Here is a 17597-nt window from a genome sequence, read left to right on the forward strand (position 1 = left end):
TTACAAATAATTTCACAAACTCAACAAGACATGATGCGTGATGAAAAATTGTCCTGAACTCCACCCACCACAAGAATATCTCAAAAGACTCAATGAGGAAGCCTATATTTCTTTTATGTGTTTAATACCTTTATAATACTTCCTAGTCTGTTTATTCCCAAAAGTAAGTCAGCCTCATAAGCAGCATTTTTTTTGTTTGTCTTTTTATAACCACACCTGGTGATGCTCAGGGGCTATTCCTAGCTTTGCTCAGGACACCTTCCTGGCATGCTCAGGGGGCCATGTGGGATGCCGGTGACCAAACTCATGTCGAGCGCGTGCAAGGCAAGCACCCTACCTGCTGTTCTATCGCTCTGGCTCCAGCATTTTTTAAATTCCTTTTTAAATGTATTTTTATTTATTTCTTCTATTATATATTTATAGATATAGATATAATTTTCTTCTTCTCTCTCTCTCCAACCCCACCTGTATTGGCTCTGCTTGATATGAAAACCTACATGAAAAGTGTTGCCTAGGCAAAAAGCTCAGTCAAAACCAGGGCACAGAGATTGTACAGACTATCATTCTTACCTCCAAATCTACCAGCAATATAATATGCCACCATACCCTTTTGCATAGACACTCTAAATAAAGGGAAATATTATGCACAAAATAAGCTCTTACCTATTAGGTATAAGAGCCCATATTTTTTTTAAATGCAGGGTCGCCTCCCAACTTAAGCATATGTCATGCTGACCCAACTTAGACTCCACACTATTGGACAGCGGCCTTTTAACCCAGAACCCCAGATACCAGGAGTGAAACTGAGACAGGTCCCAGCAACAGCACCAGGAACCAAACTCCTCTAGGGAAAACTCTGAATGCCATCCCGGCAACAACTTGCACCAGTTTTAATATGACATGGTGACATGAGAAAACGGCAACAACTTGAGCTAAGAGAGGGATGAACCATCTCAGCATCTAACAGTATGATGCAACCAGGAGACATGTCATCCTTTGCCCTAAGCAAAAACCAAAATCGCTATCTACAGAAGAACAACTTTGACAAATATGGAATGGACAGAACCTATCAAGGGACCAACAAGGAAGTTTCTAGCCTAAGCCTCGGCCTAGGATTTTCAAGATCTCTAATTCCAGAGGTCTAACTTTGACAACTGCAACTGAGCAGAACTGGAACTATGCTGAAAGACTATACCCTAAGCTCTGTCCTAGGTTCTAAAAAAAACCCAAGACCACTAATTACAGAAGACTGATTACTACAACAGTTATAGAACAGAACTCCTAGAACCATAAAGAAGAATTCTCTCTTAGCCTTCACCCTATGACCTACACAAACTACAAGATCTCCAGCTATAGAGGGAGGATATTGTCACCCAAATTTGAGTGGAAAGTTTCCTGGCACCATAAAAAAGAGTTTGGGGTGTGTATATGAGAGGGCACCATAAAAAAGAGTTTGGGGTGTGTAAATGAGTGAGCATGAAGCCTGTAGTGGTTCCCAGGGCAGTATGCTTTAAGGCGATGAAATCCTGTATCTCTTAGGCCAAAGGAATTTACACTGTAATTTCCCAATATTTACTGTGCCTGTGTAAAAGAAGAAGGAGGAGGAGGAGAAGGAGGAGAGAATGAGGAAAACCTCTTTTTTTTTTTAAGAAGTTGCTGGTCTGGGTTTTTTTTTTTTTTTTCAGTAGCTGATGGTTTTGGCTTTTGGTTTATTCTTTCTTTATTTTTTTGTAATTTAATTGATACTCTCTTATTGTTTTTGTTTATTTATTTTGTTTTACTACCTTTTTCTTCTTTTTTCCCTTTATTCCTCTAAATGGATATTTATAACACCTAGACAAACTCCGTCTAGTTTTTCTCTTTGTTGTTTGTCTTTTTTTCTCCCTCCAATGGTACCAAAACCAGACAGGTGGAAATAAAAACTAATCAGACATGAATACCAAATCCAAAGTCAACGAAAACAGAATCGATAATCAATGTACAACAAGCTGTACAAGGGGGGAACATTCACACTAGCATTATGAGGGTTAAGGAGGGAGATGTGGGATCCATGCTGGGAACAGCGGTGGAGGGAGGACAGCACTGATGGTGGGAATGCCCCTCCCTCATTGTCACTATGGGCCTCAAATATTACTGTAAAAGAATTGTAATTCACTTCCATCTCAAAAAATTTAAAAAAAATGTTCACTTCTTATGTGGACATGCAAATTTGACCCATTTTTATCCAATGAAATAAAAGCAAAAACATTTTTAGATTTTTGTTTGCTTCTTTTTGGAATACATCTGGCTATGCTCAGGGATTACTCCTGTTTCTATACTCAGGAATCAGCCTGATCTTTCTCAGAAGAGACTATATGGTGTACTGGAACTCAAACACAGGTTTCCACATAAAAATAAAGCAGACATCTTATTCACTATTACTCATTTTATTACTATACTCAGACCCACTTTACTTGACTTTAATCTGTTTTTTAGAGCTTAAGAAAAAAACCTGTAAAATGCATATCTAGTGGAAGAATATGAGATAGTTCTGGTTGACTTACTTTAGTAGAGAACTTTAGAATTGAACTTCCTTTGGTTATCATTATGCAATCTCTGAGAACCTAGATCTAATTTTTAGTGACTGATGATCAGCTTATATCATTGGGAGTCTAGACAGGGCTATTGTCATATGCAGTTCAAATTTCAACTACCTTCCTTAGGTGGAGATATTATTAAATGCTCAACACAATTGAAATAATAATCTAATTGATTTGGGAAAAGCATATTATAATAATTTAGACATAAAATTAAATTTTATACTAAAATCATAAAAATTTATGAAGGCAAGTTTCAGGAAACTAGTACAAAATTGATGTACAAAGCTATATTTTTTCATTGTATTTCTACTGATAAGGCTGCCTCTCAAGGCAGAAATAATACTCTAGCAACTGTTACCAAATTTAGAGATGGTTTTGAGGATTCATGAACATTGAAAAAAATGATTGAATTATTTCAGTTCCTTTACTTATAGTTTTAGTAGTGTATTATAAGAGCCATATTGTATCTGGGAAGGTTAATCTTTGACTAGATACAAGTTTTTACCTCTGTCTTATGTAGTGGGCAAATTTAGCATTCTGTCTATAAAACAGGGATAATTTTCATTTTAAATAGTTAATCTATTTTATTTCAACAGAATCTAGTTCTTAATAAGTAGGATAATCATGAAATAAACACACATATGAGTTTTGCACTGCATTTGATCACTTTGAGAGATTAAAGAAATACAATTTAGAATTGAGAAATATTTATGTTAGTGCCTAATTCAAAAATGTTTAATTAATTATTTCCAGGCCAGGGATTGGACTAAGATTCTTATACATGCATAACAAGCACTCTAATCCTGAAGAACATATCCTAGCATTTTTTTTTATTTTTATATATATTCATGTATTATTATTTGGATTATTTAGTTTTCTTCATAATTATTTATCCTTAAGGAACCAGATACAAATAAAACTATTTTCTTGTGCAAATATTAAAATACATTTTTATATTATGTTTTAAGTGTTCTATATTGATAAGAAAAAATTTATGTATGCTTACACATATATAAATGTGTTTAATTGAGTCACTATCCTTCTTAATATTTTCTTAAAATATAATGGACAGATATATCAGAAGACTATATTTAATGAGCTAGTTCCACCCTGCTGAGTCTTAACCATCATGGCATGCCTGTGCTAGGCCAGGTTTCATTCCCAGTTTATTTCAATTAAGTGTCTATAATGTAATTACATGGCACCGGAAGGATCTGTTGATGTTGTGAATTTGATTTTTAATAAGATTACTCTACACTATAATGTGCCTTTATAAATTTAAAAATTCCTGTTAGGTAATTATCTTTCTATCAACTGTTAGGATAAATCTCATTTACACAATTATTGAGAATGTGTTTTATTGTGTTTTTAAGGTGAGTTCATTGTTAAAGATAATAAACTTCTTGGGTTATTAATTAAAAACATTTTTAAATATACATGGGATATACTTGATTGAAAATAATTTACAAATAAAATTTTGATATAGAGAGAAAGCTTTATTTTAGAATTAAAAGCTCATTGCTTAAATTTATAAGTTTTTTATTTCTTTTTCTGTAGTATTTTAATATTTCTTTTTTATTTTATCCCATCCACATTTTACTTTTTTCAAGCTTTTTTAAACTCTATTTCTATTTAGAAATAATGTTTTAGGTGATGGTAGTCTTAAATATACAAGTTGCTAATCAGTACTTAACATTTGGCTTGGGAATATTTTTTCCATTCAACAGTCATAGAACAGGTACCACTCATGCAAATAATTTAATTTATTTTATTATTTTGCTAAAACATCTTTGTATTCTTATTAGTTTTGAAGTGGAGTTTATAAAATTAGCCTCTTTCATTAGCATGTGCTTTTAAAGAATATGTATAGAATATAATATATAATTATAATTAATGTAATATAAAGGTATATAATTAAAGATGATTTGTTAAAAGAAAGTATTTTATTAGGAGTATATAATGACAATGAAGACTAAATATGACCAAGTACTACCATATTATATATATATATATATATATAGAGAGAGAGAGATATAATTTTCTTTTAGAGACATTCTTTCCTTTGGCAAATGTTTAAGAACATCCTCTATACTAGGCACTATGCTGAAGATATGATGGAGAGATTAGCCAACTCTAAATAAGTACATTAAATTGCCAACAATTATGAAGTTATAGACCTGAAATTGAGTGCTGCAAAGGAAAAGTAAGAATAAAGCATATTAAAGATAAGAGAAATGTATTCTTCAAATTTTATAGGTTTCCTTGAGAATGTTTATGCTGATGTCTGAAAGTTGATGAGTGTCAAGAAAGATGATGAAAACAATCCCAAGTAGATTAAATGAATATTGAAAGATGTAAGGAAAATGAATGTTGCTCTCAAGACATGAATTAAGTTCCTAGTAATAGAGGATTTGAGAATACAATTTTAAAAAGTAATTTTAAAGAAAAGTATAGACAAGCTTATAAGGAATCTTATAAATCATAGTCAAATTTAGATATTTCTTCTGGGGTCAGTGGAAATCATTGTTGAACTTGACATAAATATATAGCACTAATGAACTTTTATTTTTAAATATCTTCTGGTTTCTGTAGATGAGGACAAGTAGCTAAACTTGCTAATGACTTTACAATAGCCCATAGATAAGAAGAATTTAAAAGTGTGTGGAGCAGAGCTAAGTAAGCAGCTTAAAGATTTATTTAAAAATCTAGTCCTGGGTTCCATGTCTAATTTTTCAGGCTTTTCAATCACAGTCAGGAAAGGTAATAAGACTTAGTGAGAACTGTAGAATAAAGAAAAACTTCACTTTACTTTTGAATAGTTGAGGTTTTGGTCTAAATTTTTAGCAGAGATGTCAAGAAACCATCTCCTAATGGAGATTTTCCTATAATTCAGGTACAAAGTTGGTCCTAATAATGTAAATTCAAGAATAATTAATACAAAGAAAGTAGTATATTCATACAATTTAATTAATCATTAATTCAGATACTTTTAAATAGAAAGTATTATTAATAATTATTAAAATAACCAAAATATTTTATCATTTCTTTCGCAATGATTTTTATCAAATGAAATCAGCACTATTCTCTATTAACAATGCAAAATGGAAATCACTGTATCCATACGTTAAAAAAGTGAAAAATTAACAAAATTCTTTTAAACTAAGCTGCATAAATTTCTACATTTTTTTTTCAGGAACAAATATATCATAAGGATACCAGAACCTACTCATTTCACACAAAGGAACAGTTACAAATAAACTTGCAAAGAAATTAAAATAAAAAACAAGGTTTTGTTGATACTATTTTGTTAGTTCCTTTACATTTTGAAATTTGTATAATTAATACTTTGTAAATTCAGTTTATCTTTAGAGAATAAATATCTTTCTTTGTGGCTGCTCAATACTGTTCATTCAGGCTCTCCTTTCTTTGTATACATGTAGTCCCAGATTTTATATGTCTATACCATAGTTTAGACTAAAGTAGAAATGGTCTGTGAAGAATGTTAATACCAGTGTCAAAACTAAATATTAAATAGTTCAAGGGACTATACATAAGTTTAGAATGTATGAGGCCTATTATGGTTTCCACTCCTTCTCTAATAGCAATCCTGAACATAGCCCTATTCAGTACCCTCCAGTTCCATTGAGATAAAGCATTAAATCACTGGGTCTAACATCATTAGATGTGACACTTGCTAAATCTCTCTACCCAACACCCCCTTCACTGGGTAGGACCCTTATTGTAGACAATAAATTAACATTTATGGCTAATGCTACTTTTCCCTCATTGTTACCTTTAAATGTAGAAAGAAAGCCGGCTATGAAAGACAAAATGGCATACTTTTTCTTTTTTATATAAATATCTTTAAGCATTATGCTAAGAAGCATGTTTGTAGTTTATATATTATATATAGTATTTATGTTATATATTATATAACATATATTATATATATATATATATATATACATATGTTATATATTATATATTATAGTTTATATATATAGAACACCCCCCTTCACCAATACAACATTCCTATCACCAATGCCCTCCATATCCCTCACCGCCACCTCTTGCCTGTATTTGAGATAGGCATTCTATTTCTCTCACTCACTACCATTATCATGGTAGTTGTCAGTGTAGTTATTTCTCTAACCGAATTCAGCAGACTTTGTGGTAAGTGTCATATAATGTACTTGACCTTCCATTCCTCATCTCTGCTGTCTCTGGGCATTATTACAATATTATCTTTTATTTTTCTTAAAACCCATAGGTAAGGGGGGAGGGAGGAAAAAAATACATAGATGAAATAAACCCATAGATGAGTGAGATTATTCTGTGTCTATCTTTCTCCCTTTGACTTATTTCTCTCAGCATAATAGTTTTCATGTCAGAATGGCATCCTTTATCTTAAATAGAAAAAGACACCCCGTAGTGAGGCTAGGACCATTGATTTTTTGTAGGGTGCTTGCCTTGTATACACTCTGGCATCCAATAACAGCTCATACCAGGTTCACAAGAAGTAATTTCTGGGTGCAAAGCCAGGAATTAAGTCAAAACCTCCAGGTTTGGACCCCAAAACCCCTAAAAGAATACAAGATTAAACAAGATAATGTGAATGGTTATGTGAATGATAATGTGAATGATGTGAATTAAATATTTCATTACAAAAATGTACATGAAATCATGTACTTTTGCAAGACTAGTAACTTGACTGGGAGGAATGTGGCTGCTTTTGGAGTTCACTGGATGCTTCTGAGTGATTTAAATCAACTCTACTCATGATTTACCCTTGTGTTGGTTGTCTGCCTGGCTTAAATATTAATGGGAGTCATTAGTGGTTCTGCAGGAGTGATTCACAACATGAAACAGAATGCCTATTTAGTTGTTACAATCATAAAGATGATATCATAGGCTCAAAGATCACTTTTCTGTCCAAGAACAGACTGGCAGCCCTTGTTGCCATGTTTGAACTTCACATTCTCTTGCCCAGCGATCACTACTAGCCAGAAAAGCAGAAATCTAACCCCCACCTGTTTGTTACTGTAGACTGAATAGAAAAATGAAAGTCAAGATCCAATCCAATGACATCACCTTTCCAAAGAGTTTTATGCCAGTTTTAATTGTGTTTCTGTATTATAAAAGATTGTTTCTTAGAGCATTAATGCTAGTTAAGAAAATACTTTGTTATTTTGAAAAGATAAGAAGTATATATTACACCCACTTTGAATTCATTTTTGGCTGTGTAACATTGGAGATTGTGATATGAATAGTAAATGCAACAACAAATTCTCTTGGCTATGTGAATTTATTAAAGATTTTGTATTCTGTACAATTCTGTAGAATACAATCTTCATTTTTATCTTACCTCAAATGTCTTAGTGTTATTTTGGGGTGTGTGTTTGTATGTATGTGTGTTATGTATATTTCAGCCTATTGAATTCTATCTCCAACCACAATATACCTTAGATTTTTTTCTAAAAAACATCATTTAGCTAAATATGACTTTATTTTCTTGAAAGAACTGAATGGTCTCAAATTTGAAATACTTTTTAATATATAACTCAGAACTATTACTCTGTTGCACTAAAATTAATAGTGTATCTTTCTTAACAAAGGATCATGTGACCCTCCTCTACACCGAAGACTATTATAATCAGAATACTATGAAGATTATGGGAAGGCATAGCATAATATTAGATGGCCACTAGCAGGACAGAGGTCCATTGTCAGAAAAAGCTGAGAAACTCGAATAAAGCAGGGCTCCTTTAACTTTTTCCATTTGTCCCATAAAAATTTTTAGATGACTCCAGAAATTTAGTTATATAAAAGGCATACAAATCAAATATTTTCTGATAAACAATCACAAATAATTTACTTTAAATCATTCTTTTAAAACGATATGTAAACCCTAGAAAGTGTAGTGACCCATAGTTGAAGTTAGGATGCAGAAAATGTTTAATACCCATTTAATCTACAAACATTTTTATTCTACAAAATATTTTGGCAATGATATTTTATAAAGCACACATGGGATTTTTTTCAAATTTTTATGGTAAATTTGGAAGCACATTTTTATTCTGGATAAGAATAATAATAAGAATAGAATGCTTTTTGAAATATATATATATATATATTTTGTGACCTTCATTTCTAAATATTAGGCTTTCTCTTCACCAAATTTTTATATTTGAGGACTGCTATCAAAGTGAGCCATGGATTATGAGAGTGAAATACATAGCTCAATTTATAGAGAAGAAATAAGTAGATCCAATGGCTATAAAATAAAAAGGCACACCATCTGAAAAGATAAAATAATTAGAAATAAGCATTAGTGCTGGAAGTTAGATAACTATTTCACTCTTATTACCTTATAAGTCATATAATTAGTGCTTATAAAAACAGTGATGTTCTCTTTTAAGCAGTCACTTCCTAAAGAATCAACTAAAATTGTTATAAAATTATATTTTTACCCAATATCCTATATTTTGTCAGAATTTTTGAGCACATTAGTAACTTAAATGTCACTTGAATAAAGAACTGGTTAAATGTATGTAACAACATATTTTCTCAGAAGCTTCCTCAGTATTCACAATTTTTATCCTTGAGTTTTCGGTAATTTATTTTTAAAACTTAACTGTAATAAAAAATTAAAGTAAATTAATTTATCATTCAAATTTACTTTAAATATAAAAATAATTTAAATGCAGAATGTTCATGTAATCTATACATGAAAAGATGAAAATCATGTGACATGGATCATGGAGAGAAAAGATTGATTTGTTACCCCTGGAAAATATTTCAAATTCATGATTAACATTATATCCTGCTAACATATAACAAAAGCTGTTCCTGTCACTTACAAATGCAGCATAATAGCCAATAGAAAATGCCTCATGGTAGACATTTTTTGTGTTTGTAAATTTTCAAATAACAAAGGCTATTGAACCACAAAACTTAAATATCCCGTTTTTATTTATTTACTTATTTTTATTTTTCTAATCATTTTTATTGTTGTGTTTTCTGGGAAAATTCAACATATCTTGAATTCATTGAATTACATTTGTGATCATGGCATGAACTCAGTAATAAACCCCTAATCCCACATTATATACTAACTCTTTCTCTGAATCTAATATTCAGACACATATGTATAAATCCAAGTACACACAGAATAATTTTTTTGCATTTTGTATATAAAACAATTTTTAATTGTTCTTTTTAAATTGTCTCTAAAACAACTTTTTTTTTTTTAAGAATGCAACCTCACACCAATTCCTTATGACCTTTATGTGGATAAATGTTAAATTGTTGGGTTGAGAATTCCATCTAGACTTGTGGTTCCACATGGTTAAGCGACTGCCTTGTGGATGAACAGCTTGCAGTGTGATTTTCTTGCCTGCTAAAACCTTCATATCTGTGTGGATTATTTATTGTGGGGAGTTGCTACCAGACAAGCTTCTCCTATCCTACCTGGATAGGGGGTATGGGATTCCCTTTTACTCTTTGGGACTGTGGAACGCTCAACCTATAATTCAACAGATACAATGTCACAAGACTTTGAAAAGTTATTGCATCTCAGGCGAAAAAAAAGATGCTACTTATTTTTCACTGATATGCTCTTTGTTTTGTTTTTGAGCCACACAGGGTCGCACTTGGGTTACGCCTGGCTCTGCATTCTGCAGGCTCAGGGGACCATATGAGATGCAGAGGATCAAAACCAAGTCCTTCCAGGGTCAGCTGCATGCACTGCAAAGACCCTACAGCTCTGCTATCTTTTTTGGCCCCATTCACTAATATGCTTCTAAAGGATATAGGGAAACATTACAGAATACTAAACTAAACACTCTTAGTTCTTGTCACATTCTCTGCTTCTTTTTCGGTTTTATAGAACAATTTAGTTTGTAAGTAATTTTTTTGACGAACTTCGTTGTTTTAGGCATGAGCATATTTATTAGCTTTACCTGATGCTGGTATTTTTTAAAAGTATATTTACAAGTTCAATGTGTTTTTTTATTTAAATAAGATTACATTTTTAAGTGTTATATAATACCACATGTTCATAAGGTAAAAGCTCAGAAAAATTATGGTAAATATATAATTTAATGTGGCTTGTAAGTTCCCAAATTGCTAATATTTTCCATTTATATGTCTGTATATATACATGCACACACTAAAAGTTGTCATTAGAAAACATTTTCCTCGTTTGTGAAGTTTTTCTTTTTTAAAATGGAAAATATCAAGGGAGATTAAAATATGAAACATTTAATATATTAAAATATAGACTAGGCTTTGTTTTGCTCCAAGATGGCTGCGGGGATGTATTTGGAACATTATCTGGACAGTATTGAAAACCTCCCCTTTGAACTACAGAGAAACTTTCAGCTCATGCGTGGACCTGGATCAAAGAACAGAGGACCTGAAGGCTGAAATCGACAAGTTGGCCACCGAAATACATGAGTAGCGCCCGCAGCCTGAGCTCAGAGGAAAAACTGGCCCTTCTCAAACAGATCCAGGAAGCCTATGGCAAGTGCAAGGAATTTGGTGACGACAAGGTGCAGCTTGGCCATGCAGACCTACGAGATGGTGGGACAAGCACATTCGCCGACTAGACACGGACCTGGCCCGTTTTGAGGCTGACTGAAGGAGAAACAGATTGAGTCGAGTGATTATGACAGCTCGTCCAGCGAAGGTCGGACTCAGAAGGAGAAAAAGGCTGCCCGAGCCCGCTTCCAAAGGAAAGAACTCTGATGAAGAAGCCCCCAAGGCTACCCAGAAAAAGTTTAAAACTTGTGCGCACAAGTCCTGAGTATGGGATGCCCTCAGTGACCTTTGGCAGTGTCCATCCCTCTGATGTGTTGGATATGCCTGTGGATCCCAACGAACCCACCTATTGCCTTTGTCACCAGGTCTCCTATGGAGAGATGATTGGCTGTGACAACCCTGATTGTTCCATCGAGTGGTTCCACTTTGCCTGTGTGGGGCTGACAACCAAGCCTCGGGGGAAATGGTTTTGCCCACGCTGCTCCCAAGAAAGAAAGAAGAAATAAATCAGGGCCTTGGACTCCACCACAGCTCTTCCATATCCCCTCACCTGGCTATCGGAGAGCGGAAAGCCTGTGCTGGACTAGGTGGTCCAGGGAGAGGTGGACAGCGCTGGCAGTGCTGCCTTTGCCCCTCTCCCCACTCCTGGTGCTGAGGCTTGCGGCCACACCCCGACACAGGGGGTGCCCCAGCCACTAGAGTTTGTGCTCTCATTCAGTTCACCCCTTGAGAGGGAAGTGTCTTGTCCACTGACCTTCTGCCTCCATGCCGAGGTTGGTGCTGTATCCTGAAGGGATGGGTATGGTCCTCTTTTCCTCCCTCTGCTTTGTAACTTAAGGACAAAGGGAGGCAGTAGTATATACGGGGCCAGCGGGCGCCTCCCCCAGCCTTCTCCCCACCCTCCAGCCCCTAGGAAAGGGGTTTTGATGTGATCAAGTTTCTTCATTACTTCCTGCATTTTCCATGAGGCTCCCCCAGATTGTCTGGGCTTCGATCTTAGTAGAAGGGCACCCCACCCCCATCCCCCATGCCAAAAGGTTGATAGGACCTAGTGAGCGAGTGGGAGGGGGGCCACAGGGATGCTGGGCTTTCGTGAGAGGGTTGGAGAGGGTGAATAAAAGCTATCCGTGATAAAAAAATTTAAAAAAAAATATATAGACTATTAGAAAAATAAAACTATTAGACATTCTTCTTGAACAAAATAAATAAAATATTAAGCTGACACTAACCATAGAAAGGTATTTTAAACTTCAAACATTTAAAAACGACATCATGGAATTCAAGAGAGAGAAGCTATTCTTAATGATCTTAATTGAAATTTTGAAACTTTCTGATATGTTTGATATTCTGTAAAAAAGAATAATAGTCTATACATATAATGGAGATGGATGAGTTAAATAGAACCTTTTATGACATAAATGTTAACAATATATTCAGTAAATATGTGTAAATGTTAATATGCTACCATTTTATTTCAATCACCCTTCATTCTTATGTCCTACACTTGATAAACTTGGCATTTATTTTGATTTAATACATAGAGTCAAAAATGATTTTCAAAGTGAATTGACAATGGTCAGATTTATTTTATAACTGGGTGCCAAAGAATTATACACATATCCCATTTATAGAGGCCTTCTTCTCAAGTAGTAGTTTTTATTATACTGGCTAAAAAAATAGACAAATTGTGATTTTTGAGTACAGGTTCAAAAAAAATGAGCAAAGCTGGAATGTAATTGTAGGCTTTATTATAAACTCAAAGGCTGGCATCATTTCAGCATAAAAAATAATAGTTATGGGAATGAGGACCTCTTTTTTTTAATCATGGAAGAAGCTTGTGTATGGGATATTATGAGGATTTTCCTGAACCTTATTCTTAAACAGATTTACACTATTCAGAGTCTCAAAGAATCAAAATCGTGCTCAGCTGGGGCCAGTCAATGTGCAGTCTAAACATGTGACAGATGCAGAGAAAACTTCAAGATGCCATTACAAATGCTGTGGAGATATTTAAGGAGCCAGATGCTACTGTTTCATGTACTCCACAGTTCTGAATGTGTCCTGTGATCACCTTCCAAAAGAGGTGTGGTTCAATCCAGTGAGAAACAGATCACCTAATCTTTTTGTTGTGTTGTTTGCGTACATTGTATGACTAACATGTGACTGACTGGGATAGCTATTTTTAAGAGGAGAGTATGTAAATGAATTTGCTATTTTCTAATAAAACATGAAGGTACAACTGCAAGTAAATATGTTTACATACATTCAGTGAAAATTTCTTACCCAAAAAGCGAGATTCATAGCTATCTATTACCATAGAAACATCTTTTGCTTTAACTTTTCCACTTATTTAGACATTAAAAGAGAAATATTAAATATATTCTTTATGGTTAAGGGTTATTTTTCATTTTTGTTTGGTGTTGAGAAATAAATGATTTGAGGAAACATTATTAAGTGCATGCTTTCATTTTTTATAACTACCGTTTTTGAAAGAAGTTAATATTTTGAAACATAATGAAGCCTCTGGTGAATAGAAAGATGTGTGAGAGTAATCAAAAAAAATCTAGAAATATCACCCCTACTCATTTTATATGGATTTTTAATTTGAGTTTTCTTCTCCATTATTGACTATGTAAGACTGTTTTAATTTTTAAGAATAGAATTGCATATCAAAATTTCATAACTTATTTTATAACTACAATTATCAACAAACTATCCTAATGGAGTAAAAATAAATGAAGACTTCTTCTAGGAAATGTAATAAAACCGATGAACATACTAAAAAATGTCAAGCTCTAAGGAAATAAATGATTGAACTGTTTTTTGCTTTAAAAGTTATTATAATATTCATTTTTGTAGAAATAGCTTATTACTTTTAAAATTGAAATTTGTAGCATATCAAAAACTTAAAAAATATGTAATGACTTTACATGAAAAGGGGTGGCTATATGTGGAAAATAAATAGCAAAGGATATTTTTCTTTCTAATGTAAACATCTGGCAGTAATCCTTGCTTACACAATTAATGGGCATTTAATTGGCAATGATCAGTTTATTGCTGCAATATGAAGTGAATGTTTCCCCAGGAACAAACAGCTGTTGCAAGAATTTCACAGTGATTTAGCAAACACCAGGTGATAGCTGTATCTAGAAAGAAATGTTCTGACTCTCAGCAAATCACAGCGCAGAGGAAATGTTTAAAGTGGCAGAACTAGAGTGATGCAATTATAACCAACATTTTAAGTGTTTAAAAAACCGAACAACAGAAATTATTTTTTACTTTGGTCTATGCCACAAATGCAAGGAAATAAAAATTTCAAGAAGCAAATAAGTTGACATGACATGAATAAATCAAAAGTTATATTTTTGTGTTTGAGACAAAATAGTTTTATGAAACATTTTTATAACATATTATCTTTCCTTTTAAAATATCAGAATTTGAGAGTGATAAATCTAAATTTTAATTAAGAGGTTATTAAATTTAATTGACAGATACCAGTATTTTTCTTAGACTTTATTTAACTGTCTAGAAATAAAAACCACTATATTTGCATTGCTTGTGAGCTAACTTTTGTGTTAAAAGTTTTTTATCAAAAATTTTTAATTTTTAATTATGTAACACTTATAACTAATTTAATAAAATGATTATAGCTATACAAACTTTCTGTTCTTCTCAGTTTGGGGCATAAATTTAATTATACATTTTAAATGTTGCACACTGGCAAAGAGTTATTCATAAAGCTGAGTTTCATTAGCAAAGAAAGTAATTTTGCTTTCCAAAAATACTTTTATTTACTAATAATATTTAGTACTCCCATCAGGCTAAAGTCTATGAACAATAAGCTCAAATGAAACAAAGCATCAAGGACCAATTTATAGTACAATTGCTTTTATTTCTTTCATGTATGCATTCTGCAATAATTCATCTCCATGACAAAAGCAGACAATCAATCATCTTCTATTGTGCCTCTCTCAATAAAATTGCCATCCATGATGTAACAAAAGAAATCTGCCCGAAGAACAGGAAGAGTTTTACATGCTCAAATCAATAAATTGACCATACTTCAAAATGCCTTTACCCAAGAACCTGAAAATACGGATTTATTTTTTCACTTATCCATATTAATAATAAAATTATCATTAAGTTGCATTATTCTTTCTTATTCAACAAAACAATAAGAAGCAAGAGAATGTTTAAAGGAATCCTTTGAAGTACCTGCATAATAAAAACTCTTGTTGCTTTAAGTTTTGACATGCTACTATCATATGTGTGTAACTAAACTATATTACATTTTGAAAAGAAAATCTCCTCTCTACATATGCCATAAATTCATGGAATCTATGTGCAATGCATACTTTCTTTATAAGAACACTTAAGACTTTCTGTTATAAGATGATCTTAAAATATATAGTAGTATTCTATTTATCCATTATCTACTTAATTATAGACCTATATGAATAATTTTTGTCTAAACACAAAAACTTAAGTTTGTGCCAGGAAGTAAAATTTGTAAGCATAGGCAAAGGAAACAAGTTCAAAGATAAAGACAAGTTTCCATACTAGTAAATTCGAAAGAAATACTTATAAATGTAAATGTAGCTATTCATTCATCAGAATAATGACTTTGTTTCCAAACTAAAAGACATTGCACCTAAAATGTAAGAGCCTAGAAACTTTTCTAGAGTGAAGTCCTGAGATATGCATTTTATTTGTTGAGAAGGTTAAACAGAGAGATGTTTATATTCTGATCGGTCCTAAATTTCTTATTGCAAACAAATAGAATGCAGCAAAAATTTTAGATTAAACTAAGAAGTTTCTATTTAACCTACCAGTAGTACAGGATTAATTTAAGCTAATAACACTCATTTCCATTAACTACTTCAAAATTCAGATGACTTTGGAACCTCCTAAAGACCTTATTTAATTGTACTTTTCTTTTTTCTGAATTAATGAGGCCAGGCCATAAACATGTTTAAAGAAAATGAAATCCTTTGTTACAGAAACGCATAATTATACTGGCCTTAGCATCTAGATCCTATACAGTAGAGAAAAACGTAGTCGAATATTTTCATAGCAATATGCAGGATATAAAAATAATAATTCAAAATAATTTATGAACCAATAACATACTTAAATTTATAATATCTAATGCTCATAATATTAGTTGGGAGTGTTCAGTATGTTTATTCATTATATAAACACCACAAAAACATCACTGAATTTATATAAAATAAAATATCACATTTTAGATGCCTTTCTAAAAATTTTACATTGTGTGATTATAAAAAAAGTATTCCTATAACAAAATTTTAAGTAAATATTGAAAATTTAATGTGCTCTATTATAAATTGTTTTAATTGCAATATTATTAAGTTATAAATGACTTCAAACTGTTGCTTATCTTAATTTTCTTCCCTTCTCCACAAATTTGTTAATTTAGTTCCCAGTCAATATGATGTCATCTAAAAATTTTGCTGAAAAATATTTATTATGGGATGGTCTCTTATTGAGAAATTCTGCTTATTTTTATGGTTCTTTGTCTAGTCTAAGAGAGCAATTTTAGGAAAAACAGACAGTTTTATGCTAGATACCGTATTTTCCGAGTATAAAACGACTTTTGAACAAACAAAAGTCAACCGAAAAATGGGAGCAGGCCGCAGAGTTTCCAAATCTCTTTCTTGAGGGCTCCCAAACAGTATTCAGGAGATCTGGGGGCCACTTATGGCAAAACCAGCTAACATGTTCGTGGTTCAGTGCTAGGGGTCCTGAGGATGGGGTGTTGTTTGGTTCATGTAGTGGGGGTGAGATTAACTGAAGCCACCAGGGAAATTGCCAGAAATGGTGCCTATGATAAGGGACCAATCACTACAAGGCTGCTCGGACCGCCCTCTCTAACTCAGCAATCCAAGCAGGCTTTTTATGCATGCAAATTAGGCAATGTTCTGTACCGAATCTACACTGAAAAAAGACTTTCTCAGATTGGCCAGAGTCAGAGAGGACGCCTATGACAGTATAACCTTTGAACCTTTGCTTGTTGTGATTGGCTCACTGTGGTACATACAGTTGCAGCACAGGAACGTTCTGTCTGATACAGCGAATATAGGCCTCTAAACTATGTTTTTAACTGCAAAATTAGGGGGTCGTCTTATACGCCCCAGTCGTTTTTATATGCCCAGTCATCTTATACGCCAGAAAAATACGGTTATATTAATTTTGCTTTAAGATCCTTAATAATAGTTATTAAGAATCAAAAAAGATGAGGATATGATTTAACAAGAAACATAATATTATATATCATAAACCAACAGTACTGTTGCTGAATTTTTCTTAAATATTAACCATACTTTATAGAAAAATCTATACTGCAACCAGAGTTTGTGTTGTGTATGTAAACATTCTATGAGATTATTATGTTACTGACCCTACCCTGAATCAGTGATTGTGCCCTACCTCTAGGGTTGTGACCTGGATTCTGCC

The 17597-nt window shown here is 32.9% G+C and overlaps 1 protein-coding gene and 1 pseudogene across 1 annotated transcript in view; one reads left to right on the plus strand and one right to left on the minus strand.

Moving 5' to 3' along the window:
• The window catches only part of ARRDC3 (arrestin domain containing 3), a 689774-nt gene extending 674895 nt beyond the window's left edge, over window positions 1–14879 (minus strand). The window contains 1 exon segment of the mRNA XM_049769142.1: window positions 14870–14879. The gene's annotated coding sequence lies outside the window, so the exon portion shown is untranslated.
• LOC126001956 (inhibitor of growth protein 4-like) lies at window positions 10874–11920 on the plus strand (annotated as a pseudogene).
• Window positions 14880–17597: the final 2718 nt, after the last annotated feature.

Source organism: Suncus etruscus, chromosome 2 (assembly GCF_024139225.1).
Source record: "Suncus etruscus isolate mSunEtr1 chromosome 2, mSunEtr1.pri.cur, whole genome shotgun sequence".
Taxonomy (NCBI): Eukaryota; Metazoa; Chordata; class Mammalia; order Eulipotyphla; family Soricidae; genus Suncus; species Suncus etruscus.